At 49.7% G+C, this 27,403-nt stretch overlaps 2 long non-coding RNA genes across 2 annotated transcripts in view; both read right to left on the bottom strand.

The window, feature by feature from the left end:
- Nucleotides 1–16,195: 16,195 nt before the first annotated feature.
- LOC138438134 (uncharacterized) lies at nt 16,196–18,353 on the bottom strand. Its single transcript, XR_011256267.1, has 2 exons — nt 17,961–18,353; nt 16,196–16,534 (listed from the first exon to the last, which is right to left on the bottom strand). It is a non-coding gene; the product is annotated as an uncharacterized lncRNA (long non-coding RNA).
- Nucleotides 18,354–22,280: 3,927 nt separating this feature from the next.
- The window catches only part of LOC138438135 (uncharacterized), a 47,815-nt gene continuing 42,692 nt past the window's right edge, over nt 22,281–27,403 (bottom strand). Inside the window, exon 3 of the long non-coding RNA XR_011256268.1 lies at nt 22,281–22,348. This is a non-coding gene — a long non-coding RNA (uncharacterized lncRNA). The remainder of the gene's footprint in view (nt 22,349–27,403) is intronic.

Below are 27,403 nucleotides of genomic sequence, written 5' to 3' on the forward strand. Positions count from 1 at the left end.
TAAGAACAGCACGCAGTAGGCTGGGGGTGAGGGGATGCACAGGAAAGAGAAACCATTCTTTGTGACTGGACTGGAGTGGGGGGGGTCCCCCAACACACTGATTCTGAGGTGTGGGAAGCTGAGACCGCCTGCCTTGTGCTGCGGTTTTCCTAGTCAGTTCAAGACCCCTGGGAGAAGAGTGGAGGACACCCAGCCAGAGGCTCCCCAGACAGGAGAGCCACGGTATATGGTGGCAGTCCCCAGCACTCTCACTGGGGCGCAATGCACAGCGGTGGCCAAGCCCAGCAATGCGCTATCAGGACATGCAATTACAGGGCTTGGGTTACAGCCCCAACGCTGGCAAGCGCTCGGCGGCAGGAGATAAGAAGGTGGCACCCGGAAGGGCTGTGTGTGTGCTGAATTGCAGGCTCGCAGCACACCCCCAAGGCCGGCTCACAAGGCCTCCATTGTTGGGGCTGGCTCCCAGCCCATTGCCAGCCAGATAGGAGCTGCTGTTCCAACAAGGCAAGAAAAGCACACCCCAAGTTTGTCCAGATGCCGTTACCCCATCCTTATCAGGTGGAGGGAAGGGAGTTAGCAAAGCTAATGTTGATTCAGAGAGAAAAAGCAAAGGCCATATTAACAATCATGGCACAAGTGAGTTCTGGCAGCAGGGGCGAGGATCACGGGTGCTAGTCTGCGGGGTTTTCTGATGAGCAGCTGGAGGCAGGGGTGGGACAGTTAGGAGTGTCCAGTGGGTAGGGGAGGAAGTCCCGCAGTGTGCCCAGCCCTGTGCTGGGGACAGAATCTAAGCAGGTGCATTCTGTTGCTTAGGACTTGATGTCTAGTTAGGAAAACAGGGTTCATTTCTTCACCCAAGGTAATCAAGGGCTCACCATTGCACGTTCTGTTTGTAGGTGCTATGGGTTCCCGGGCTGGTGTTCTAGAGGAATGTACCTGAAAATAAAGAGTCCTGAAGACTCGTGCTTAGGGGAGCACAGGGAGCATGTGAGCAGGTCAGACAGAGGGAAAGGGGCTCTGAGACGGCAGCTCAGGAAAGGCACCAAGGGCTGGGCCTGGACTGGGGGCTGAGGGAGCAGAGGAGATTGTTGCCAGGAGGCCCGGTGTGAACCCCAGTTCCTTCCTCTGCTGCCTGATTCTAGGCAGGGAAACTTGTCTCAATGACTCAGTTTCTTCTTCTGTAAAATGGGGACAAGAGAAACTACCCAAGGGAATTAACACTGAGATTGGAAAGAGGACACAGGTAAGCACAGTGGTAAATCACGGCAAGCTCTTGGTCCTTCAGATTCACAAAGGTGAGAGAGACATGGCCACCAGCTACAGGGGGCTGACCGTCAAAAAGGGAGGTAAGACAGGTGAAGAGGGGGTGGACCCAAGCCAGCGTGGTGGGCTAGAGCTGGGTTAGCCTGTGAGGAGTGGGGAAGGGAGGCTGAGGACAGGAAGAGCAGGAGTGAAGACATGACAGCCCAAGGGAGCCCAGCACTTTGGGGGTGGGCGGGCATTCACATACCATCTTCCCCTCCGTTTCCCGACCCCTCAAGAACACAGAGTGAGCACTCCAAAGACGGCCACTCAATGGCATCACCATTTAAAAACTGCTGTGCCCTTTGGGTACGCTTTAAAATACAGATTTGGGAGGAAGAAAGCACTTCAAAGATGAAAAGTGCCTAGAAAATGCCAGTTTATAGAATCTGCTGCCTTCAGCACAGTGAGCAAAGAAGTCCATGAATGCTTCAGAGGCCAAACTCTGGTCTTGGTTGCTTGAGGGACTTTGGGTAATTTATTTAACCTCTCTGATGGTTCCTCATCAGTAAAATGAGTATCATTATAATAATACATCCTTCATACTACTATTGTGAAAATTAGATGCATAAATAAAAACAAAGTGCACACACACACACACAAAAGTCCGGTCAATGAAGACTGAACTTGATTAAGAGGAAAGGGAATGGGCCGCGTGGAAAGCTGGTTTCTGGGGAAACCCGCTGATTAGAAGCGGAGAGGGGCACTCAAGTCATGTTCTGGCAGGAGTTTGAGACAAAGCCGCTGTGGGTAGATAAGGCATGGGAGGAACAGAGAGGCTTATTTGTCCACTCGGGCGGCCATAACAAAGCACTGGAGGCTGGGTGGTTTCAACAACAGATATTCATTTCTCATAGTTTTGGAGGCTGAAAGTTCAAGGGGAAGGTGCCAGCTGATTTGCTGCCTAGGGAGGGCTCTCCTTGTGGCTTGTAGGTGGCTGCCTTCTTTCCGTGTCTTTCCTCTGTGCAGGCGCAGAGCAGGAGAAACCTCTCATGCATCTTCCTCTTCTTGTTAAGGACATCAGTCCTGCTGGATTCAGGCACCACTCTCAGGCTCTTATTTAACGCTAATTACTTCCCATTTCCAAATACAGCCACACCGGGTGGTGAGGGCGTCAATATATGAATGGGGGGATGGTGGTAATACAAACATTTAGTCCACAATAGAGATCTTCTTTAATGTTCTAAGCAGAGGCAAGAGAAAGTGAGTGTGAGTCAGTCTCTCAGTCGTGTCTGACTCTTTGCGACCCCATGGACTGCAGCCCGCCAGGCTCTTCAGTCCATGGAATTTCCTAGGCAAGAATACTGGAGTGGGTTGCCATTCCCTTCTCCAAGGAGAAGGTTCAATCCTGACCCAGGGATCAAACCTGGGTCTCCTGCATGGCAGGCTGATTCTTTACCATCTGAGCCACCAAGGAAGCCCAGAAAACAAGGTTTTCCCTGGGATTAGCAGAACAGATCACAGATTTAGGCCTCTGCTTGGGGCAACCAGGGATGTCAGCACCAGAAGAGCTACAGATGGCCCATTATCCCTGGGAGTACTGAGAACACATCCCAGAGAAATCCCTAAATTGGAATAAGGAAAACAGCTTCTACAGTCATTTGTGACCAGCAGAAATTTAATAATGAAAATACCTGACTGTCCCCAGATATGGGTCTTTCTTTAAATCTTAACCACTGGTGAATAACAAGTTCTGATGATTCTTAGTTTATGAAAGTTTGTAAACACAGGAAATCTCACTGGGATATTGAAAGAGTGTGATGTTCCATCTCTTAATTATGAATACCTTAGAAAATCTTAACAGGTTGATTCACATTAGATAAATGCCTCTGCTCTTATTATTCATGTGTGAATAGCAGGTGTGGTGCTAGAGGAAAAGAAAAATAAACCTCTACAGAGTCAATTATGTGCCTGTTATTTTGCTTGCATCATCTCATTTAATCCTCCTAACGATTCTGCAAGTTTAGCATTATCCCCATTAATTTGTTGGCTTGCTTGTTTTAAGGTAAAATTAGGTGGAGTTTTCCCCATTTTACAAAGAGGGAAATTTAGGCTCAGAGAGATTAAGTAACTCAGTGGAGATTAACCAGTGAGTAAGTGACAGAGTAAGCTTCCCAGATAGCTTAGTTTTAAGGAACCTATCTGCCATGCAGGAGACGTGAGTTCGATATCTGGGTCAAGAAGATCCCCTGAGGAAGGAAATGGCAACCCACTCCAGTATTCTTGCCTGAGAAATCCCTCGGACAGAGGAGCCTGGTGGGCAAGAGTCCACGGGGTCACAAGAGAGTCAGACTTGCTTTAGTGACTAAACAACAACAAAGTGACAGGGTCAGAGTTCGAACTTGAGTGTTTCTCAAACTCATGCTTGTGTTTTTCACATTCTTTGCTGCCCTAGTCTTGCAAACTGAAACAAACGGAACAGTACAGATGTCATGCGCGCAGGCATCCAGCCACTTCTCCCAGCTGTACGTGCTCACATGCATGTACATCCCGGTCTGTGTCTGGTCATAAACCCCTCCTTCACATCCAACCAGGGGTCGGCTACCAAGTCAACTGGGGAGTCGTACCGTGGAAGGGAGGGTGTTGTGGTGGTTCCTGACACAGGCCAGTGTGGCACCTGCCACTTCCTCTTCTGAGTGCCAAGCACTCAAACTGCTTTTATAGAAGGCAGAGGCGACGCACACGGTTTGAGTTTCCTTCGTCTCTATCTGCCCAGTCTTGTATGCTAGCCTTGACTAGCACTCCTCCAGATGCCTGCGGACCTGTCCCAGTTGATTCCATCCAAGAGAGGGGGCCCCCAGCTGTGGGGCCAATGCTCAGAATTGTACCCCGTCTTTCCTGTCCCCATGCTCACTGGAGCTTCCTCAACCTTGAGTTTTTAAGATTCACTGTGGACTGAATGTCTGTGTGCCACCAAAGTTCATATGTCAAAATCCTAACCACAACATGATGGTATTAGGAGGTGAGGCCTTTGGAGGTGATTAAGCCATAAGGGTAGAACCCTGGTGAATGAGATTAGTGCCCGTATAAAAGGAGCTCCCTCATCCTTCCCATCATGTAAGCACACAGCAGAAAGACGGCCATTTGGAAGCAGGTGGGAGCAGGCTCTCACCAAAGCTGCTGGTGCACTGACCTTGGGCTTCCCAGCTCCAGAACTGTGAGAAATGAATTTCTGTTGCTTATGAGTCACCCAGTCTGTGGTGCACTGTTAAGGCAGCCTGAACAGACTAAGCAAGTCTTAAGTGACGTGCCCTTCCTCCCAGAAGCCTTCCCTGCCCTTCCTAAGACCACCAGTGTTGCTGCAAACAGGATGTAGAAGAGAATTAATTGCATAGCAATGAGTGCTATAATTTAAAATAGTTGCAATATAACTACAATATATAACTAATATGTTAATATATAACTAATGCAGGCAGATTCTTTACCAACTGAGCTATGAAGGAAGCCCAATATATATAAAATAAAACTAATATAACTAGGGCTTCCCTGGCGGCTCAGACGGTAAAGAATCCACCTGCAATGCAGGAGACCTGGGTTCAATCCCTGGGTTGGGAAGATGCCCTGGAGGAAGGCATGGCAACCCACTCTAGTATTCTTGCCTGGAGAATCCCCAAGGACAGAGGAGCCTGGCGGGCTACGGTCCATGAGGTCACAGAGTCTAACACATCTGAGCACGGTACAGTACTGTAACTAACTAGTAATATATAATTTCTTTTCTGTTAGTATGGACTTTCTTTCCTAGGGCACCAATGGCACCCTGAAATGCCCCTATGAGAGCCCCAGTCCTCCTTGTGGTAGGCTGTGTATACTTGTCAATCTCCCCTGCTACACTGAATCTCCCCTGCTACACTGGGTCTTTCTTCACTGTATCTCCCAAACACAGCTCTTGGTAGGTGCTCAGTTAGGTCCTCACTAACTTGCTAATTTTATTTAGCAAATAAAGATTCAGAATGCCCAGTTAGATTTAAATAAACGAAGAATAACAATAATAATGAATAAAAATACTGCATGACCGTGTCTGGTAACCCTGTGCTCAATAAGTGTTTATTGTATTCCTCCCTGTGTGAATGAGCAAAAAGCACAGAGAAAGAAAAAGGCATTGTATTCAGGAGAAAGCAAGAAACTTCAGGTTTTGGGACTTCCCTGGTGGTTCAATGGCTGGGACTCTGAGCTCCCAATGCAGGGGGCCCAGGTTAAATCCCTGGTCAGGGGGCTAGATCCTGCATGCCACAACTAAAGATCCCACATGACACAACTAAGATCTGGTGCAGCCACATAAATAAATTTTTTTTTTTTTAAATAAAATACTACCAAACAGGAAGCTTCAGTTTGCCTGGAACCTAGCACTGGTGCAAGTCTGTCACAGAGTGAAATGAGAGGAGCACGGCACGCCTGTGCTTAGAGCTGCGCCTGTACCTAGAGAGCACTCCATCACCAGAGACAGAGGGGCAGACTGAATGTACACATGGGGGTGGGGTTAAATGCTGGGAAAAGTAATGAAGACGTCAAATCAGAAATGGAGAGCGCGATGATGACAGTGGCTATGGTCACGGAAGCATGAGAAGGAGTGAAGCGACCAGCAGGCTGCAGCCCCCACACCCTCACAACTCAGAGCCACCATGTCCCAGTTGGATGAGGAATCGAAACTCTCCTCCCAGATATTGTAGGGGATCTGTGCCCACCTTGAGCAGGACAAGAGCAAAGCCCAATTCTCCTCTCTCTGCCCAAAGAGTAGAAGGGGTCCCCGGTTCCCCGGAGGTTACTGAGGCAGGAGTTACAGCTACCCCCTCTTAGCCTGGGCTTCCCCACGAGCTCCTCATGTGGAACCTGGTCTCTTGGGGAGTCTCCCTAACGCTCTGCAACCGGTGGCTGGGCTCCCAGGCCCCAGGCTAACGGGGGAGGGGTTGTGGGGAGAGGGAGGAAATAGGCCCCCTTTGTCCCCCCGGGCCTGGCAGCACAATGGGAGCCTGTGTCATGCCAGCTGCTCTAGGCGGCTCTGACTCTGGTGGACACCAGCCTTGAGGGAGCACACAGCCTGGGGGACCTCGTCTGTTTCGTGTCCCTCTGAGTGGGACCTGTGGACAGACTGCCTGTGCCCGAGGGATGACCCGTGTCTGGGGGTGCTGGCTGTCCCTAGGGATGCACATATGTGCATTCATGCTGGAAGGTCTGACGGAGGGCAGGTAAGTGTGTGTGCCGTGTGTCTGCCTATGGTGACACACATGTGCCTGGGGCTGTCTGGACGAGTCTGCAAGTACATACACACATGGGTCTGTGATTGTGTGTTGAGGACAGGCAATGCTGCAGAGCACGTCGGGGCGCACTTGCCTAGGCCTTCCCCATTGTCAAAATAAGGAGCCTTTCCCATGCACCAGGCCAAGAAGGGCAGAACTGGCTGTGAAGCCTCTTTGGGAAAGAAGTACTGAAAGATGGGGCCCAAGACTGCCCAACTGAAACTCGTATTCTGCACACACATTCCCTGGGACTCTAGGCTTGGCTATCTCCTTCCCTTGGCCCCTCCCTGTCCCCCGGCCTCCTCCTCCTGCTGCTTCCCTGCACCCTGGACCAATAGGGACCCTCATCTGGGATGGTGACCCTTAGCCAAGCAGCAGCTGGAAGGAAGCTCTTTGGGGTTCAGGATGTTCCTCCAAGGGCTGAGCTGCCCAGTTTGGCCTCGCCTCCCTCCCACTCCACCGCCCCACAAATCAGAAAGCCCAGCCCACCCAGCTTGACCTTCCAACCTGGCTGGAATCAGGAAATGAGATTTCAACTCCATTCAACTAAATCCAACAAATATTTACAGAGGAACCTCTAAGCACTAGGCTCTGTAAAGCTGGGAGCAGTGGGGAGAGGCTCTTTGCCAGGGCCTGCCTCCCAGATGACTCCAAATTTAGGTCCCACCTTAAGGCTTTGCTCCCTACCAACACACACAGCTTCAGCCTGCAGCCCAGGGTCCATTGATGAAGGGTGTGCCTGGTGAGGGTGCACCCAGAGGCTCCCTGAGAAAATGCTCGCAGCACGGATGGCCCCTTCCCACCTCTGGCGGGCGGGGGGGCGGGGGGGGGTGCTTCTCCCCACCCTCCAGGATCAAAGGCAACCAGGGGAATAGGCAGTAGAGGAGAGGTGGTCCCCTGCCCCCTTTAGGAGATGGAACCAGGGACTGAGGAATGTGGGAACCTGGACTTTCCTTTTGATTAGAAGGAAAAGCTATTCCTCCCCACAGAGGGGCTTCCAGCCTACAGAGTCCAACACACAGGCAGGCCTCTCTTAGCAGATGCCCTGAAAATCTCTCCCTGTATCTTGGTGTCCAAAGTGAAATGTGCAATATGATCCTTCGGGTGAAACAAAAAATATTGAGTAAGGTTTTTTTAATCTAGAAACTTAAGACTTACCAAATATTTAGTAAGTGGGTTGGCACCTCCCTTCCTCAGTCCCAGTTTCATATTATTCTGAGTCCCAGAAGTTTCTCTGGGACTCCTGGGGGTGAGGGCTGTGTGGGGTGTTTAGTGGCACCCTCCCACTTTGGCTGCCTGTCAGTACATGGCTTCATTTGTTCCTAAGTACTCCAGCATGTCACCAGTGCGGCTGGTTCTATAAAAATGAGGCCTTAAACAGAATATTTTCATACTTTGTAAAAGAGAGAGGTGTAACACGAAACTCTTTCTGAACCTGCAGGTGTCCTAGGAATCAAACCGAAGGACAATTTGTGCATTTTTTTATTTTTACAGAAAAACAAGTGTGTTCTAGTCTCTAACCTTTTCTATGATGAGTGCCTATTGATAGTGTGTGACCTCAACCAATATTTCAGACAAAAATTAGTCCTTCCTGTCAACCTATAGGAAACATTTTAACAGTGAGAGAGGAACATCTTTTCAAGCATGCTAAGGAGAGAGCATTTTGAAAATGGTTATTTGGAAGTGTTTCCATCATAAGGTGATGTTATTCCTGAAAACTATGTAAATATGTCAACCATTAAAAATTCTATCTACACAGTTATAAGCTTGGACAATTTTCCAAACAAAGAGTGTAAGAAAATTTTGAATCAGTTTGCTAAAAACGTAAAAACAAAGCTTTCCAATTACTTTGCAAATATAATAACCAGGAAAAGTGGAAATTTATTAGCTAAATGTCAAGATAAATTGCACAATGGATGGATGGAAGTGAAATACAAATATCATGACTTAATGGGTCCAGAATGATACATACCTGTCATTTAGTGAAGTATTTCTTATATCATAGCTGAAGTATATCAGCTATGGCCATTATGAATACCAAGACTAAGCATGTATAAACATTCACTTAGCAAATGATTCAGCAATCCTACTTCTAGGTATTTCCTCAAGAGAAATGAAAACCATGGGCACACAAATATCAGAATGCAAATGTTTATTTGTTTTATTCACAAATTTTTTTTGTTCACAGTTTATTCACAACAGTTTTATTCACAATTGCCCCAACTAGAAACAACCCACACGTCCATCAACTGTTAAATGGATAAGCAAACTGTGGTACATCCATACAATGGAATACTCCTTAGCAATAAGAGGAACAAATTACTCATATACACAGCGTGGATGAAACTCAAAAGCAATATGCTAAGTGAAAGAAGCCAGACACAAAAGCTCACATACTCTGACTCCAGTTACACGAAATTCTGGGGGGAAAGGCAAAAATATAGGGAAAGAAATCGGACTAGTGATTCCTAGGGGTTGGAAGAGGGAAGTGACTGAAAACATGCATAAAAGAACCTTGGGGTGATGAAAATATTATACATCTTGAGTGTGATGGTAGTTGCATGCTTCTATATACATGTCAAAACTCATCGAAAAGTGAATTTTACCATACCTAAATCGTATTTTGATAAACCCGGTGTTGAAAAAAGTGTTTAGCATATGTGTTCAGTCGCTTCAGTCGTGTCCGACTCTTTGCTTAGCATATAATGCTACATAAACATTGAATAAAACAAATATTTTAAAGCATAGAAGAAATCTAGAAGTATACAACCAAAGGGAATTCCCTGATTCTCCATGGTTAGGACTCAGCATTTTCACTGCTGGGGCCCAGTTTCAGTTCCTGGTCGGGGAACTACGATCCCACAAGTCATGTGGCCAAAAATAAATTAAATAAAAAATAAAATGAGGACTTAAAAAAAAAAAGAAGTATTACAACCAAAATACTATCAGAGATAATCTCTAAGTGGTAAATTATTGTGATTTTTACTTTTCTATTTTGTTTTATTTTGTTTTATTTTTGTTTTATTGTTTTATTCTGTGTATAAAAGTAAGCAGAAGTTTGAAAAATGACTCTAACATTCACATGGAAGTGCCAGGACCTAGAGTCATCCAAACAACTTTTGAAAAATGAAGCTGGGAAACACTACCTGATTTCAAAATTTATTATAAGGTTATGGTAAATCAAGACAGTTTGATATTATTGGCATAAAGATAGACATCAATGGAACAGAATTAAGAGACCAGAAATAGACCTTTATACTTAAAAAAAAAATCCAGCTTTATTGAGGTAAAATTGATCTGTAAGTATTATCCTTTACTTATGTGGACAAGTGATTTTCAACAGAAGTACAAAGGCAATGCAATGCAAAAAAGATGGTGTTTTCAAAAAATTCTGCTGATGCCCATAAGCAAAAAAGTAACCCTCTATCTATGCTCTGCACCAGACATAAAATATAACTCAAAATGGCCATAGACGTAAATGTAAAATTTAAGACAGTAAAACATCTAGAAGAAAACCTTTACAACCATGGAGTAGGCAAAAATGTCTTAGCTATAGCACCAAAAGTATGACCCATAGAAGAGTAAATTGATCCACTGGACTTTATCCAAATTTATCCAAACAGACACTATTAAGAGAATGAAAAGAGGGACCATAGGCTTGGAGAAAGTATTTGCAAATCATGTATCTGATAAAAGACTTGGATCCAGAATATATAAAGAACCTCAGAAAGTAATAGTAAGAAAACAACCTAATCAATAACAGATAAAGCACTTGAGATACCACTAAAAACCTATTGGAATGGCTAAAATAGATTGACCCTATCAAGTTTTGGCATGGATATGAAGGAACTGGAACTTGACACATATCTGGTGAAAATGTAAAATGAGACACCCACCAACCACGTTGGAAAACCTTTTGGCAGTTTCTTAAAAAGTTAAACATACACTTCTCATGATCCAGCCATTCAACTCCTAGATTTACCCAGAGAAACGAAAGCATATTTTTCTACAAAGACTTATTCATGAGTGCACATAGGAGCTTTATTTGTAATAACCAAATACTGGAAACAACCAAGGTCCATCTTCAGATGACTGGATACACAAACCGTGGTATATCTGTACAATGGAATATTGCTCAGTATTAAAAAAAACAACAACAACTATTTATATGTTATGTAACACAGATGGGTCTCAAAAATAATTATGCTGAGAGAAAGAAGTCAGACTAAAAAGAGTTCACATGGACTTTCCAGGTGGTCCAGTGGATAAAAATCCTCCTGCCAATGCAGGGGACACAGGTTCAGTCCCTGGTCCATGAAGATTTCACATGCCGAGGGGCAACTGAACCCATGAGGCACAACCGCTGAGCCCATGCCCTGGAATGAGAGAAGCCACCACAGTAAGAAGCCTGCACTCCGCAGCTAGAGAGTAGCCCCTGCTCACCACAACTAGAGAAAGCCTGCACAACAGCAAGACCCAGTACAGCCAAAAATAAGTAAAATTATTTTAAAAAAAGAGTACATCTGGCATGATAACATTTATATAAAATTCTAGAACATTAAAAAAAAAAGCAAATTGGTGATGGCCTGGGAATGGGTAGATGAGGGAGGGGTGGAAGAATAACATGGGAAGAAACTTTTAGGGTGATGGAAATGTTCCTTTTCTTGATAGTGGTGATGACTTCAAGAGTGTCTAAATATGTCAAAACGTATCACATTGTACACTTAAAGTATGTGTGCTTCACTATAGGTCAATTATATTTCAATAAAGCTATTAAAAATAAACAGATTACTTTTGTAACACAATAAATTTCTTAAAGGACCGGAATAAGAGACCCAAGTCATTGCATTATATTACACACATCTTTTTGTGGTTAGTTGCTGTGTGGCCCTACTTAATTATTCATATAGTGTTTAGAAACTTTGTAATGTAGAGATTATGGGTATACCACTATGACTCCTGGGGTTTGGTTCTGTGGTCAGTTCTATAAAAATCTGTATATCAGGCCCATGGCCAGGAACATAATCCTCTTTCATAACATTGTTTCTGTGGGAAAATTGAAATTGACTTGCATTACATTTTCACAGTTCCTTTCCTTTGCCCCCAGGCTCTCTCTTCTCAAATCCACCTTATACACAGTTGCCAGACTTTTTTTTTTTTTTTTAATTAGATCATGTTACTTCCCTGTTAAACCCCTCAGTTTAGTTCAGTCATTCAGTCATGTCCGACTCTTTGGGACCACATGGACAGCATGCCAGACCTCCCTGTCCATCACCGACTCTCAGAACTTGCTCAAACTCATGTCCATCGAGTTGGTGATGCCATCCAACCATCTCATCCTCTGTCATCCCCTTCTTCTCCTACCTTCAATCTTTCCCAGCATCAGGGTGTTTCCCAATGAGTCAGTTCTTCACATCTGGTGGCCAAAATATTGGAGCTTCAGCATCAGTCCTTCTAATGAATATTCAGGACTGATTTCCTTTAGGATTGACTAGTTTGATCTCCTTAAAGTCTAAGGGACCCTCAAGAGTCTTCTCCAACATCACAGTTCAAAAGCATCAATTCTTTGGTGCTCAGCTTTCTTTATGGTCCAACTCTCACATCCATACATGACAACTAGAAAAACCATAGCTTTGACTAGATGGACCTTTGTTGGCAAAGTAATGTCTCTGCTTTTTCATATGCAGTCTAGGTTTGTCATAGTTTAAACCCCTCAGTGGAGAAAGCAATGGCACCCCACTCCAGTACTCATGCCTGGAAAATCCCATGGACGGAGGAGCCTGGTGGGCTGCAGTCCATGGGATCGCTAAGAGTCGGACACGACTGAGCGACTTCACTTTCACTTTTCACTATGCATTGGAGAAGGAAATGGCAACCCATTCCAGTGTTCTTGCCTGGAGAATTCCAGGGACGGGGGAGCCTGGTGGGCTGCCATCTATGGGGTCGCAGAGTCGGACACAACTTAAGCGACTTAGCAGCAGCAGCAGCAAACCCCTCAGTGATTCCAAACAATAAACTCTCAGCTCCATAGCATGTCATTCAAGGTCCTTCCTAACTGGCCCCATCTATGTCACCAGTCCCATCTCTCAGAACTGCCTCTGTGTTTATGCATCTGGACCAGGTGCTTTCACCACTTTGAGCCTTGCCTCATGCTGTCCACCTGTCAATACGGGCTTCCCTTTCATTTCACTTGTGCATCTAGAAAGCTCTCTCGTTTAAGATGCATTTCAAATATTGCCCCCTCCTGGGAGCCTTCCCAGATTTTCCTAGAACAGAATTTATCTTTCATTTCACTTTCCTTAGCATCTTTCACATACATCTGCTAGAACATTTATTCTATTGTATTGCGGTAATTAATGTGCATCTGTATTACTTAGGTTAGCAGCTAAGATGTTATAACAAAAACAAAGCCCCCAAATGCCAGTGATTTGAGCAAGTTCATTTCTGTCTCACTTATAAGTCCCACCAGCATGCTGGCTCGGCTCCACAACATTGAGAACCCTGGCTCCTTCTATCTTGTTGCTCCACCATCCTTAGCGTCTTGCATTCATATGCATAGACCAACATACATGACTCTCCAATACATCTACCTTCTGGCCAACAGGACAGAGAAAGGGGATGGAGAGACTGTCTCCTGCCTTTCTTTGGTATGATCCACAACTCATACCATCACTGTTTTCACATCCCTCTGGCCACATAAGGCTGCAGAGGGATCAGGGAAATGCAGTTTTATTCTGGGTGGCCACACCACTACACATCAGGTGTTATATTATTAGACAGGCAAGGGCAAAATGGATCTTGGGGCAAATTGGCACTTTGCCACAGTCCACATCTTTAGCCATCTTACTGTCTGTGATCACTCTTTACACACATAACATTGTATTCCAAGACAAGTAACTTCAAACACCAGGCCATCTTGCACCCAACACCTCCGTCAGATCTGGAGATGGTTACCTGTGGTCTGGAGACCAACACACTTAAAAGATACATCTGTCCCCTACCCTCCTCCAACAGACAATGATGGAGCAAGAAGCACACACCACATTTTTAAAACAATTCTTAGGCGGAAAATAAAACAATGGGAACTACACAGATGGCCCCAGTCCACAGCAATTACCAAGTCATGCTAGTCAGATGTTATAAAGACTCCTTGTCCTTCTGTTTTCTAGAAGTAACTCTTTTGTCCACTGTCCTCCTTGGCTCCTGGCTTTGCCCTCTGGGAGACTCTGGTCACCACCCTCTACAACCACATCTGAAGTGGGCATCGAAGAATATGCCTCTTTCAGGCTCCTGGACTTATTTGCTTCCAGCCAGTTCCATGGGCAGGTAACTCAGCCAAAGGTCTTGTCCTGACAGAATTTGTCAGGCTGAAAACTGGTTGTATTCTTTTACAGCTTCCGTGCTCTGCCCAGACCCCTCTCTCAGCTTCATGGCTGCTATCTTCAGGCCATCTGAGACAATAGACCAGGGTGGAAAGGGAACACCCTTAATCTGATCTTGGCTGCGCAGCTGGCTCCCGTAGTCTGGCAGAGACTTCTCACCTGGGAAAGCTTGAGAAAGGCTCAGGGCTGTAGTCTTAGCTCCTACCAAGGCTGTGCAGAGCCAACTTTGGTCATGCCTTCTATCTGGGGTGCAGAAGCAGTTAGTGTCAACAGCTCTTCGACATTCCAAGTTTCCAGACTCTCAGTCAATTTAGATGCAGGCAGCAGGCACGGTGCCCCCGAAGCAGAACTGCATTCCCTTCTGTCTCTGCTTGCACACTGGCTGAGTCGAATCTGAGCTCATCTCTCCTTTCTAGGAATCTGCTGAATGCAGCAAGAAGCAGTCAGGACCCCCTAGTTCTCAAGTTCTCCTAGTGTGGCAGGCTCAGAGAGCATGGGATCTTCCTGTCAAGGTATAGACCACAGATAACAGTTTACTAACTCTTCTGCCAGAGCCTAACAAGGGTCACCAACTTTACAGTCTGCATAGCTGCGTCCATTCCACCTGGCTGTGAATCCAGTGCCACGCATGTGGGTAAGGTTTATGACAGTCCTCTTCTGCCAGGTAGTCTTAAATCACACACGGGAAGATTTTGTGACTGTAACCGGGAGACCATATATAATAGCAGCTTCAACAAGATGGAAGTTGCTTTCTCTCTCATGAGAGAATCCAAGCTTGTCTGATGGTTCTGCTCTGTGACATGAGGACTCTGGATTTCTTTCGCCTTGCTGCTTCCCTGTCCCAGGAGGATGTTGCCATCCCTGCGGTCCCACATAATTCACTCCCAATTTTCCACTCCAGGGAATAGGAAAGGGGAAAGGGGCTGGGGAGTGTGCATTTCAGAATTTGAACACACCCCTCTTGTTCACCTCCCTTTGGCCGTATGGCTATACTCAGTTGCAAGGAAGCCCATGAAAGGCACTCTTTGCTCTGGATGGCCATGTATCCAGATGAAAACTCAAGTGTTCTATCACAGGGAGAAAGGGAGGGAGTGATGTAGTGCAGGGGTCCCCAAATTCTGGGATCTAATGCCTGATGATCCGAGGTGAAGAGCTGATGTAATAATAATAGAAGCAAAGTACACAACAAATGTAACACACTTGAATTACTCTAAACCATTGTCTCACCCCTGGGCCATGGAAAAATTTTCTTCCACGAAACTAGCCCTGGTGCCAAAAAGCTTGGGAACCACTGATGTAGGGAACAATTAGTCATGTCCATCACAGCCTGGCTCCTCTTGAGGGAACTCTTTGAAGGGCAGGGACCTGTCTCACCATCATCATCCTAGGCACAGCCAAGGGCCCAGCACAGACAGGGTCAGTGACTACACATATTCAGCATCAATTTCCTGGACCATAACCCAATCACATGATGGCAGACCTCTGGGACGTGATCATGATTAAAAGGCATCTTTGCTGATGTGTATACAGTCTTGAATTAGGATTCAGAATAAATATTTTGTCCTCTACCAAAAAAGAGGCATCTTCACCGGTGTAACCTGGGTGCCCCTAAGCTACAGGTCTTCGCGTTCTCCAGTCCTGTGGAGTCACTTCCCGTGCCCACAGGGCTTCCTGAGGTGGGTGGTTTGTTTCTCCCACTGCAGCGTGCCCCTCCAAGGGCATTGCTCCTCATCGAGGTCCTTAGCCCTGTGCCAGGAGTCCCCATTCAGAACCGCCTCTTTCTAAGCTGGTGCCAGTCTCCTCCCTCCTCCTTCCCAACCTACCAGGAACCCAAGGCTCAAGGGTGTAGCAGATGTTTAAATATATTTAGGAATAATGGACAGTGATTTTAGCATCATGTGGAAAGCACTTCAAGTTCAAGGTCACATACCACTCTTTCAGGACGAGTTGATCTTTCCCTGCCCCAGGGAACTTCCCCTTGGCAGGATTCCTCTGTTGGTCCCCACTGCCCCACAACATATTTTTCAAGCCTTCTCTCAATATCCAACATCTCTCTGTTCTCACTTGTTTCGGGGTTCCTTGAGTGCTCCCAGGAACAGCCCTGAGAGCGTCAAAATGTCCCCCCTTGGTTCAGCTCAGCCACACCCCCTCCACGCTGTGCTCACTGGTACTCCTTTCTAAATAAAGGTCCATCACTATTTCTCCAAGTAAAAGGGCCATCAACCCAGAGGTGAATCATGGCTTTCTTTAGTAGAAGACAGAGGAGGCCACAGTCCATTGGAACTTAAGTCATTTTATTTCCTCCGCACTCTACATACAAGATCTCATTCAACCCTCGAAACCCCTCTGTGAGGAGAGGTGAGACTCTTGAGGTCCAGAGGTGTTAAGCCTCAGTCCAAGGCCACACAGCAGGTGGGAGGCGGGGCCGGCCCACACACTGGGCTCCAATGCCCCAGCCTGGGAAGCAGCCGGCATCACCATCTCCGGTCACCTCGTGTGCTCTGTGACGCGAGTCACCTCTCCGCCATGTACGGCTCCCAGGGGACAGTGCTCACTCTTTCTCGCAGATGCCTCGCCAGGCTGGAGCTACGGCAGCCTCGTGTAGGCCTTCCTGTCCTGCCACCAGAATGGGATGGTCGGGGTGAGGAAAGCCTCTGCGCGCAGGGCAGACTGCCTGAGATGCCGTCTCAGGAGGCACCCCACGCAACAGTCCCCTAAGCACACCCATTCAGACTCCAGTCAGGCTCCCTGATGCCCCAGCCCTGCCCACTGGCAGGGCCAGGTCAGTCCCCACTGGGCAGGGGAGTGGGGGCAACAGATGGGAGGAGGAGGGCAGCAGAGGGGTGGGGGTGGGGGCTGAACTGAATAGCTGCTTTCTTCTCAGAGGCTCCCCCCACCCCCAGTGGTCACTGATTAACCCTCCAGACCAGATAACTCCTGTATAGGAGGGAAAAAAATGTGTTTATCTTGGGTTGTAAAACATCAATATTGACTTCTCACAGGGGAAGCCAAAGGGGAAGAGGAGGTGGGGTTGAGGAGGGTGTGAGACTTGTCACCCCTCCTTCTCGAGGCCTGAAACACACTTGCCTGACACCCAGGGGCCAGCCCACCTGGTCTCCTTCCCTAAGGAGAATATTGGGTATTAGGGCTGCAGCAGCTAAAGAAGCTGGATCCCACCCCCTTCCACCTCAGAGTCCTCCCTGCCTTTGCACCCCCCCCCCAATTATTCTCCACTCTGCTGCTCAGGAGGCCTGTTCCCCTGCCTGTCCCCCTCCCCCATCCTGACCCCAGCAGATAAGAGAGCGATCCAGGTCATGGGTTGGATCTGCTGTTTCCCAACTCTGCAACGTGGACAGGGGATTGCCTTGAGGCCCGGTTCCCTCAGCTGTCCCATGGCGGGAGTCACAGCACCCAGCTCACAGGGTTCCTTAGGGTGACTGACCGAGGTCCCTTCCAAGAAGCCCTTGGAGCTGGTGCTGCTGTGAACACCATCACTTCCCCACCTTGTTCTCTCTTTCCTCTCCTGTCCCCTCCCTCCTGTAGCTTGAAGCAACCATCACCACGGACCCTCTTCCTTGCTCTCGGCGGAGGCCCCCTGACGTGGCTGTGGGGTGGACAGTGCCGGACTCACCCAGGACCAGAGACCACGCATGGTCTGACCAGGGCTGTGGGTCTGTAACCCTCTTCCCTCTGGTCCAGAAGGAGTCAACACAAACACTCTCTCTGGCTGGCACTTTTCCTCAGAGGGCCTGAGGAAGGGGCCTGTGGGCACACGATGTTTGGGAGGGGGCTGCCGGCTCTAAGAGTGTGGCTCTGTCCTCCTCAGGGAACCTCACACCTACATCCCGGGGTCTTCTCTCCAGCCTCCATCCCCTTTCTGAAAAGTGCTCCTCCTGCCTCTCTTGGTCCTTCCAGCCTGGGCTGGGCCCTTTCTGCCCCTCACTTCATTCTGGGCTCCGGAAGCAGTGCGGGAGGCATCAGGCTTCTTTGATCCTCACCCAAGGCCAGGATTCTCTCCTCCCTGGCCCCAGGTGAATCTCACCTGATGCTGTGGGAGGCCAAGGCCCCAGCCCCAAGTGCCCTTCATCCAGGTGGCCAGAGGGGCCCTGTCCCTGGGCACCTGGTCAATTATTAACACTGAGCAAACTCAGGCTGGTGGGCCCCTCGGCAGGGTCAGGACCAGACAAAGGCCCTGCTGTCTCCCTGAGCTGCCATCTTGGTGGGGGGTTGCTGGCTGGCTAGTCACCCCACGGTGGCAACACCCCTGCTTCCAGCAGGGTGCTGGAGTGGCTGCCACTCTGCAAGGGATTGGGTGGAGATAGGCCCTGGAAGAAGAGGAGGAGGGGGTGGGGTTTGGCCACAAGCCTGTTTTTAAGCCTCAGCTTCATATTTGTGAGCAAGCCTAGGATGGGGGCTGGGGAAGCAAGGGCCTGCCTCGGGGCTCCCCAGGTATGCTGCTTCCTGCAGCGTGTGCCACGGGGCTGATGGAGGGGTGGTGACCTGCCTCTGAGAACAGCTCTCTGCCCCCTCCTCTCCCCCTTCATCCCCCCATCTTCCTTCATTTGGAAATGTGCCGAGTGTCTTCTATGTGTCAGAAGTGTGCCCCATCTCTCCCCACTCCCCCAAACTTCTGCTCCTTCCCAATGCCTTTGCTGGCACTCTTCCATAATCTAGGAAACCCTTTTTCTTTCTCCCTCTGAATCTCTTCCTCCCCCAAGAAGTCCTCCTTTCTCACCCTAATGCCATTGCCCTGGCTCCCTCACACTGAAGCTCTCATCTCACTGGGCCTGGGGCCCCTCTCCAGCTGCACCATAAGGTCCTTAGGGGCTAGGAGCCAAGACTCCCCTTTCCCCACCACAGGAAACGAGCACATTAGCAGCTTTATCAGCAATGCCTCCCTCAGCCACCCATCAAGCAACAAGTTACTTTCTTGCAGAACCACCACTCGGGAGACAACTTTTACATCTGCCAGAAGATTCCAGATGCACAGCAGGCCCCAGAGTCAGCCTTGCCAGCCCAGAACCCCTCCAGCTGACTCCCTTTGGTCTTTCTGCCAGGGTCATCCTTGCTCCTGGGTCCCATTGCCCTCCAGGCGCCCCCCCCGCGCCCCCCCAACCCAACTCCATGCATCTCCAGCACCAACTGATATCCACTCTGCCACAAATGAGCTGCCCCACCCCAGGGAAGGAAGAAGTGGGGAGAGAAGGAGGGGTTCTTCAGGTTTCCCTTCTTGGCTAAAGACCTAGAGAGTAGGCGGTACAGGGCGGGTCAGCAGCGGGAGGGTCACCATACTGAAAGCTGGCGTAATGTATTTTGTCCTTCATTCATTCAGAGCAAATGCTTTCTCTACCCTGCCTCTCCTGCCGATGTTGAACGCTCCTGGGAGCCTCCTGGTAACCTCTTCCTTAGTTGGGGGTAGTGAGCACCTCCTGAGGACAGAGGATGTGACCAGCCCTAGGGGCAGCCACTCAGGAAAGACCCTCATGGTGACATTCCCATTGGCAGATGTCTCTCCCCTGGCTGGACCTAGAGTTTCCGTGTCCTGTGATGACGCCCCCAAGTGAACCAGCTCACAGACAGTGACCCTAGTTGAAGGCAGAAATGGAGGGGAGAGGGATGGAGAGGAGGGGCAGAGAGAGGCTGGGGATGAAACCCAGAGAGTGGGGAGGAGTGAGTGGAGCGGGTAGACACAAGGAGAGCAGCAGGCCCTCTGGGAGGGAGACAGGACTGAGGTGCGCCCCCTACCCCCTCCAGCAGCCCCCAGAGCGGCTCCTGGCCCCTCCCACTCTCAAGCAGGGATTGCGGCCACTCCTTGGGCCCCTCAGTCACCAATTCCAGCACGATGGCGCCATCTGCTGTGAGGAGTGAGCAGCACAGCTTGCTCCATTAAGGAGTTTTGAGAATTTGGGGTGAGGGTAACTCCTCTCTCAGGCTTTCCAGGTGGCTCAGAGGTAAGGAATCCATCTGCCAGTGCAGAGGCCACAGGAGATGCGAGTTTGATCCCTGGGTGGGGAAGATTTCCTGGAGGAAGAAATGGCAACCCACTCGAGGGTTCTTGCCTGGAGAATTCCATGGACAAAGGAGCCTGGCAGGCTACAGTCCATAGGGTCGCAAAGAGTCAGACACGACTAGGCGACTAAGCATGCGACTCCCGTCTCGTGAATCTCAGGGATCGCAGCTGAGCTCCGGGAAATAGTCTTCAGTGTGGGGTCATCTCCCATGACCCCCAGACACCTCTCAGGTGGCCAGATTCTTTTGCCTCGCTTTCCAGGTCCCCACAGATAGGGCTGGAGCCCTGCCACACCTCTCCCCTTTGGCTGGACCTCTCCTCACTCTCTGACCCCAGGACAGTGTCTCCTTTCCTCTGACTGTCCTATGGTTACAGCTCCCAAGTGGCCTCCCCACCCCAGCTTTTCACAACTCACAGTTCCTCACCACCTTTCAGCTAAAGTCTGGGTTGGATCAAACTGAGCATGACCCCCCCTACACCCCCCACCGCCGCCTGGGAGGAGGCCAGCGAGCTGGGGGCGGGGGTTGGCTGGGTCAGTGTTGGGGCTGGGCCCAACACTGGAGATCTTCGCTGGCCTTCGTGCCCTACTTCGCCAAGACGAGCTGAGATAGCTCGGTCTGTGGTCCCGGCTGTCGCTCAGTCTGTAGGCAGGGCTCTTCAGCCTTCTAAAGGCCTCTTGGGCTCCTTCTCTCCTTCCCTCCCCTGCTTCTTCTCCCGCACCCATAGCCTGGGTTAGCGCCGAATCTTCATGGACTCTCCCTCTCTAGATCCTCGTGCTTCCTGCCAGGACAATCCTTCCAAACTTCCAAGTGATCCCTTCACGTTGTTCAGTCGCTCAGTCACGTCCTATTCTCTGCAACCCCATGGACTGCAGCACTCCAGGATCCCTTCATGCCTCTGCTTAAATTCCTTCATAATCCCCCTGTTGTCTTCTGGAAGAAATCCAAACCGCCCCATCAGGCAGGCAGGGCCACACGCCCTCTGGCCCCTCCAGCTTCATCTCTCAACACCCTTCCTTTCGCCCTGCCGTGGCTATGCCAGGGGCGCCTGTGGTCTGCCGCACCTGGGCCTGCAAGCGCTTCCCTAGCCTAGAACACCTTCCCTTTGCTTGGCTTACTCCTCCCCTCCATGAAGCAGCTCAGACCTCACCTCCTGTGAGAAGCCTTTCCTGACAGTTCCCCAACCCTCCCTAAGAAGGTGAGCTCCTCATATATTATACAAACAACCCTCAACCTCAACTAGGACAGGGACCTGGTCTTTGTGGCAAGTAGATATGCAGGAATGAAGGGACAGATGAATGAATGAGGGCATCTGGGGCCGGGGCGACAGCCAGAAAAACGGCGTGCTGATCACCAGAGGACCATGTGACTCTGGGTTCTCTGCCCTCCCCTACCCGCTGAGCCCTGTCCCTCACTTGACAACCCCCTTCCTTGTGTCACTTCTGAGCCCTTCAGGGTCCCTACCCTACCTCACCTCCAGAAACCCCCTGGCAGCCTCTCTCTAGTCTCAGAGTGCCCTTCTCCACACTCTCTTGGTTCTCTGGTAAGCAAGAATCAGCCCCCTCACTCAGCCAGGCCTCTGCAGTTTCCTCCTTCTGACCAGCCCACAGGTACCAGGCCTCCTTCCCCAAGGAAGAGTCACTGGGATCAGGGCAAGGAGGCAGGGCTTTTCTGCCCGTTCCCAGGAATCCTCCTGCTGCCTGACTGGGCAGGTCCCTTGATCCTCAGAAAGCCCACATCATTTCACTTGGACCTCAGACATGTTTTGCAAAAGGGAAATTTCATCTATTCTGCAATGCCATACCATTTTTGAGAGCAAGGGCCACATGGGAAAGCAAGACTTAAGGCAAGTTTGTCATAAAAAGACATTGTTCTTTCAGATGACTTACTCTGGAGGAAACCACCATCATGTCATGAGGACATCCAAGCAGCCCTAGAAGGGGATCCATGAGGTGAAGAACTGAGAGCCTCTGCTAACAGCCAGCACCAGCTTGTCAGGTGGATCTTAGAATCACATCCTCCAGCCCCAGTCAAGCCTTCAGATGACCACAGCCTAGGCCAACATCCTGACTGTAACTTCATGAGAGATCCTGAGCCAGAAACCCCCTGCTAAACTGCTTCCAAATTTCTAATCCCCAGGAAGCATGAATTTCAGCTAAATTTTGGACTAATTTATTATAAAGTGATAGATAATACAGATTTGACAGTTTTATGATTCTCAGCTCCTGGCTGGCCAGAAGAAAACACACAGTGAGCTTCAAGGAAAGGGCTGATGACTAGAATTGAAAGTATACAGCTGCCCCAAACGTGTACAGACATGATTATTGGAGAGCTGAGTCACACTTACCTACCCAGGTGGGTCAAACCCGAATCCTTCTTCATTTTTCTCATACTCCTTTCATCTTGCTCTGATCATTCCTACTATTGACAAGCAAGGGAAAAAAGAAAAGAAGCAGCAAAAAAAAACCCCAAAAACCCTTTAAATTGCTCCTTAGACATATCTCCATTTCCATACATTTAGCTCGTTCTCTTTTGTATAAAATTGCTGAGTTTTCCAAGATATTCTCATCCCTTCCCGTTCTCCTAGCCAAGATAATTTCCTGGTGCAGGGAGATGTTTATGGACCTCATGGTGGTGGGAAGACGGAGTTGAAGTTCTAAGTGGAGTCCTCTGCATTTGTATACACACACACAGGTGGGACAGGACTGGAACCTCCTGGTCCCTGGGGCTCACTGGTAGGGGTGAGGCTGGAGAGCAGTGATGCTGAAGCATGTGGTCCCTGCTCCGGGCTGGTGGTACAGATCTTGCCTCTGTGGTCCCCAGGCACTAGGACCACCTGGCCGCATTCTTCCCACTCACTCCAGAACAAGCAGTGTGCCATGAAGCTGTCTCCCAGACGACTTTCCCCAGCCATTTCAAACCACCTCCTGGGTGGCATACTATTGCTTTGGCAGCATCTAGAATAGCTGCTTTGCACAGGGGACTGTCACTAAAGTTTCCTCCCCTGCTGCAACCTGAGTCAAGCTCTACCCACCCCTTGCAGCAGGATTTTCCCTCACACCTAACTGGGGTTTCTCCCACACAAGCCTCTGAGGTTGAAGGATGGTGCTGCCTTCTTCCCCCTTTCCTGGTCCCATTGCCATTAGCAGCAGCTTCTCTGCAGCCTGTCTGCTTCAACCTTGCTTGAAGCCTTGTTTCGAAGCCCCCTCCATTGGGCAATAAGCTTCATCAGGGAGGGCTACAGGGAAACAGGAATCATGGGAAAATGAAAACACATCACTTTACATATCTGCATGCAGAGATCCATAGACACCAATATCAAGATCTCTACCTACTCAGGCCCTCATGGCAGACACCCTGGGGTGAGTGGGACCAGTTCAGGGACTTCTCAGTGTTACCCCAGGAGCCCCACTCCATCCTGATCCTTTGTCTTCCCTCTCAAGATTGTTTTTTCTCTCCCCATCTCTCAAAGGCCTTGGGAGGGAGGCAAAGAGGAGGGAACGATACCTCTTCTATAGATCTTCCTAAGGATAAAAACTTGGAGGTGCCCCTCTAGCTGGTGGATTTCTATGGCTTAAATGCCTCCTGCCCCTCAAGGCTTCTGGACACAGTCCCCTCTGCTGGGCTCCAGACCCCTCCGTCAGCTGCTCCGAGACCCCCCTCTCTGATCTCCCAGCGGCTCTTCCAACTCACCCTGTCCCAAACTGACTCGTCCTCTTCCTTAAGCTACCTGCTCCTCTTTCCCCAAACCCACACGCATCTGGTCCTCTCTGCTCCCTAAACAGCTCCCCTCTCTCCCTCCCTCTCCCACTGCACTGAGTCAGCCCTCAAGTTCCACTTCCCATCTGGGTCTCCTCTCTCCACCGCCCTCCCAGCCCTTCATGGTGACTGCAGGACTATTCTTAGGGCAAGTTGGGTCTTAAGCCCTCAAGCTTAAACTCCTTCGCGAACTTCCCGGTGATCACAGGACGCTGCGCCCTGATCCAGCCTACCCTGACCCTTCTGCTCTGATGTTTATGAGCAGCTTCTCGGGCACCCAGACAGGCCTGGCTCGCTCTTGACTTCCCTGTCACACGTGTGGTTGGAATGCTCACTCCCTTGAGTGCCTGCTGAACTGCTCATTTTTCAAGATCCTGCTTGAGTCACATCCCCTGGGAAGGCATCCTGAGTCAGAGTTAATCACGCCCTTCTCCTGTTACCACAGAACGTTATTCACGTTTCCCCTTGGGTGCCTCTCCCACCCTCCACCATGCAGCCTGGCCAGAGCACCCCCGCCTCCCACCTGGACTGTTACAAGTGTCTCCTGACCCAGCCCCTGCCCTTGCTCTCGCCTCTTCCAGGCTACTGTGGAAACAACAGTCCAAGTGGTCCTTTGGAAAAACCAGTCAATAAACATCTCCCGGTTCAAAACTCTCCAGTGCCTCCCATCTCATTCACCATAAAAGCTAAAACCCTACAGTGGCCTCTGACATCTCCTGGCCTGGTCCTCCTTAACCTTTGGACCTCCATCCCTGCTCCCCTTTCCCTCCCCGCCCCAGAAACACTGGCTTTCTTGTTGCTCCCGAACACTTGAGGCCCTCTCCTGCCCCTGGGCCTTTGCACATCCCCCAGAAACCCACTCTCATCTCTCCTATCAGCTTCAAGTCTTTGTTCAGTCTCACCTTCTCAGGGAAGCCCACCCTCCCAGGCCTGTGAACACTGCAACCAGCCTCTGGCTCCCAATCCCCCCTTATCTGCTCCATTTTCCTTTTTTACAGCAAGTCGAAGAACTGATGCTTTCAAATTGTGGTGCTAGAGAAGACTCTTGAGGGTCCCTTGGACTTCAAGGAGATCAAACCAGTCAATCCTAAAGGAAATCAACCCTGAATACTCATTGGAAGGACTGATGCTGAAGCTGAAGCTCCAATACTTTGGCCACCTGATGCAAAGAGCCAACCCTTTGAAACAGACCCTGAGGTTGGGAAAGATTGAAAGCAGGAAGAGAAGGGGACGACAGAGGACAAGATGGTTGAATGGCATCGTCAACTCAATGGACATGAGTCTGAGTGAATTCTGGGAGATAGTGAAGGACAGGGAAGCCTGGAGTGCTGTAGTCCATGGGGTCACAAGAGTCAGACATGACTTAGCGAGTGAACAACAGTGATAGCACTTTTTACCTTCTAAACATATTAGTTAACTTATTATTTTTTTTTTAATTTTATAGCCTATCTCCCCTTCCAAAACTATCTGGTTTGTTTACTCATAGATCCAATGAGCCTAAAATATTGCTGACACATGGTATACACTCAATAATGAATGCATGAATCAATTAATCAAAGCTATTTATTGGTGGGCTTCCTCAGCAGTCAGTGAGGCCCTGGAGATGGAATCCATGCTCAGTCACCTCTGGACCCTCAGAGCTTAGCCCACTGCCCTGGCTACAGTGGTTGCACAAGAACCATTTACTGAACGAATGGGTATCTGTATGGACGGATGAATAAAACTAGGCCCTGCCCTTTTGGCTGAGGGAGAAGAGCAGGGACCTGAGCCCTCCACACAAATGCCCAGTTTTTCCTGGGCTCCTCCTGTGCCCTGATCTCCTGCATCTTCCCAGAGGGTCCTGCCTCAGCCCTTTCCCCTCAGGCCCAGGCCTCACTGGCTGTTTGTTTAGAAGGAGTTGATAAGTTTACCTCCACCCAGGTACGGCTGTCTGAATACTGTCTAAGACTGGTCCTTTCCTAGAAATGTGATACATTGCAACCAGAGACAATCCCTTAAGCCAGAGGATTGGAGCAAAGCGGTCAAACACCAGGTGTTTCGGGCTGTAAAAGGCTTCCGGGGCCTGGGCCGTGGCTCAAACTAGGGCAGCAGGGTGGAGGCCGCTGTGGCCTGTGTACAGGGTGCCTTGACCTTCCTGGGTGTCCTCCTGAGGACCGGACTTGGTGCAGGGCTCAGCCCTGTGCTGAGGAGCAGACACTGCGCGCCCTACACAGAGTGAGAGCAAGAAGGTCCAGCAGCCGAGGCCCCCCTCCCCACCCCCCGCCCCTCCAGTCTCACGCTCCTCCTTCTATCTCAGGGGTCCCGAGGAGGTAAGGGGTGGGGGTAAGACTTGGCGCCCCACCCCCCAGGCCTGGGATGGACCCCCGACAACGTGGGCCTTGGGGGTTTCCGGCTGTTTTTGTAGCCACAGTCACGTGTTCCTTCGTGTAACCTGAGCCTCCAACACGGCATGAGCCTGCACCCCAGCTCCCGACCCACATCTGCTTCTCATTTCCGCCCCAGGAAAATGGCCCAATTTCCATGAGTCGCTGGCCCAAGCCCAGGCTGGAGCCTCTCAGCGGCCAGCCCCACCCAGCTGGGTTCCATTACTGGGGAGAGGGGTAGAGGCTGAGAGAACATTAGAGGTAGTGGGTGTGTCATGGAGCTGGCGGGAGGTGCGGGGGCAGGCCAGAGTGCTTGGGGTGGTTCTGTCAAGACTTCGCAGTGTGTCCTTGGGGGAGTCCCCAGCCTCTCTGAGCCTCAGTTTTCTCATCTTTCTCATGAATAACACACGTGTTACTCTACTGATGGACATCTTATGAGGACTTGGGGACCAGGGTGATTCTTTAGGATGAAAACAATGGAATTTTCCCCAAAACCAAACTGAAAATAGATTGGCCTGCAGACAGAACCAGTGGAGCTGGCACATGTCAGGAAACTGCTGAGGACCCAGAGCCACTTCCCTACCTACTGGGCCCTCCCCTGGGCAGTTTGATGGGGTTTGGGCCTAAGTCCTCGTCTGGCAGGCTAATCCCAGCTCTCAGTTCTTGGTCTACCAGCATTTATTAAGCACCTAGGATGTGTCAGGCCCTGGGTGGGCAGGGGTCAGTAGACCAAAGTGATGAATACAACTTAAGCTTCTTGTCAAGGAACTTAGAAGTAAATAAATATAGTCCAACACAGCAGAGTGCAGGGGATATGAATGGAATGAGGCCAGAGGCTGGAAGTAACACAGTCTATTTCTAGTCTTGCAGTGGAGATCCTTGACTTTTTAGATGTTCTTAACTTGATTTTTTTTTTTTTCTAATAAAATCTACATCAAACTCCATCCTCCTTCCAACAAAGACCAGGACCTTAGAAAGTGCCCTCCAGACACCTCCCACCCTTCACATTCTGAATCCCAAGTCGGTTCCCTCTGTGGGAGGTTGTCAGGGACTCCACAAAGGGAGGTCCCACCTCCCACAGCACCTCCCCTCCAGGCCTCTGGTGTCACCTTGCTACCCTCACCCTGCACAGGCCATGCCCCACCATATCCCCTGCTTCCTGGTCAGGGGGCAGAGCCTGAGCTGGAAGCCACAGAGGGCTGGTGGAGGCAGAGAAGGGTGATAGATGGAGACTCTTGGCTCTGCCCCCTGTGCCTAGTCACGAGCAGCAGGACAAGAGCACCTTGTGCAGCTTCGGGGGACATTGTGGGGTCCTCACCCCACCCATGGGCTTCCCTGGTGGCTCAGACAGTAA

This window comes from Ovis canadensis, chromosome 3 (assembly GCF_042477335.2).
Source record: "Ovis canadensis isolate MfBH-ARS-UI-01 breed Bighorn chromosome 3, ARS-UI_OviCan_v2, whole genome shotgun sequence".
Lineage (NCBI taxonomy): Eukaryota > Metazoa > Chordata > Mammalia > Artiodactyla > Bovidae > Ovis > Ovis canadensis.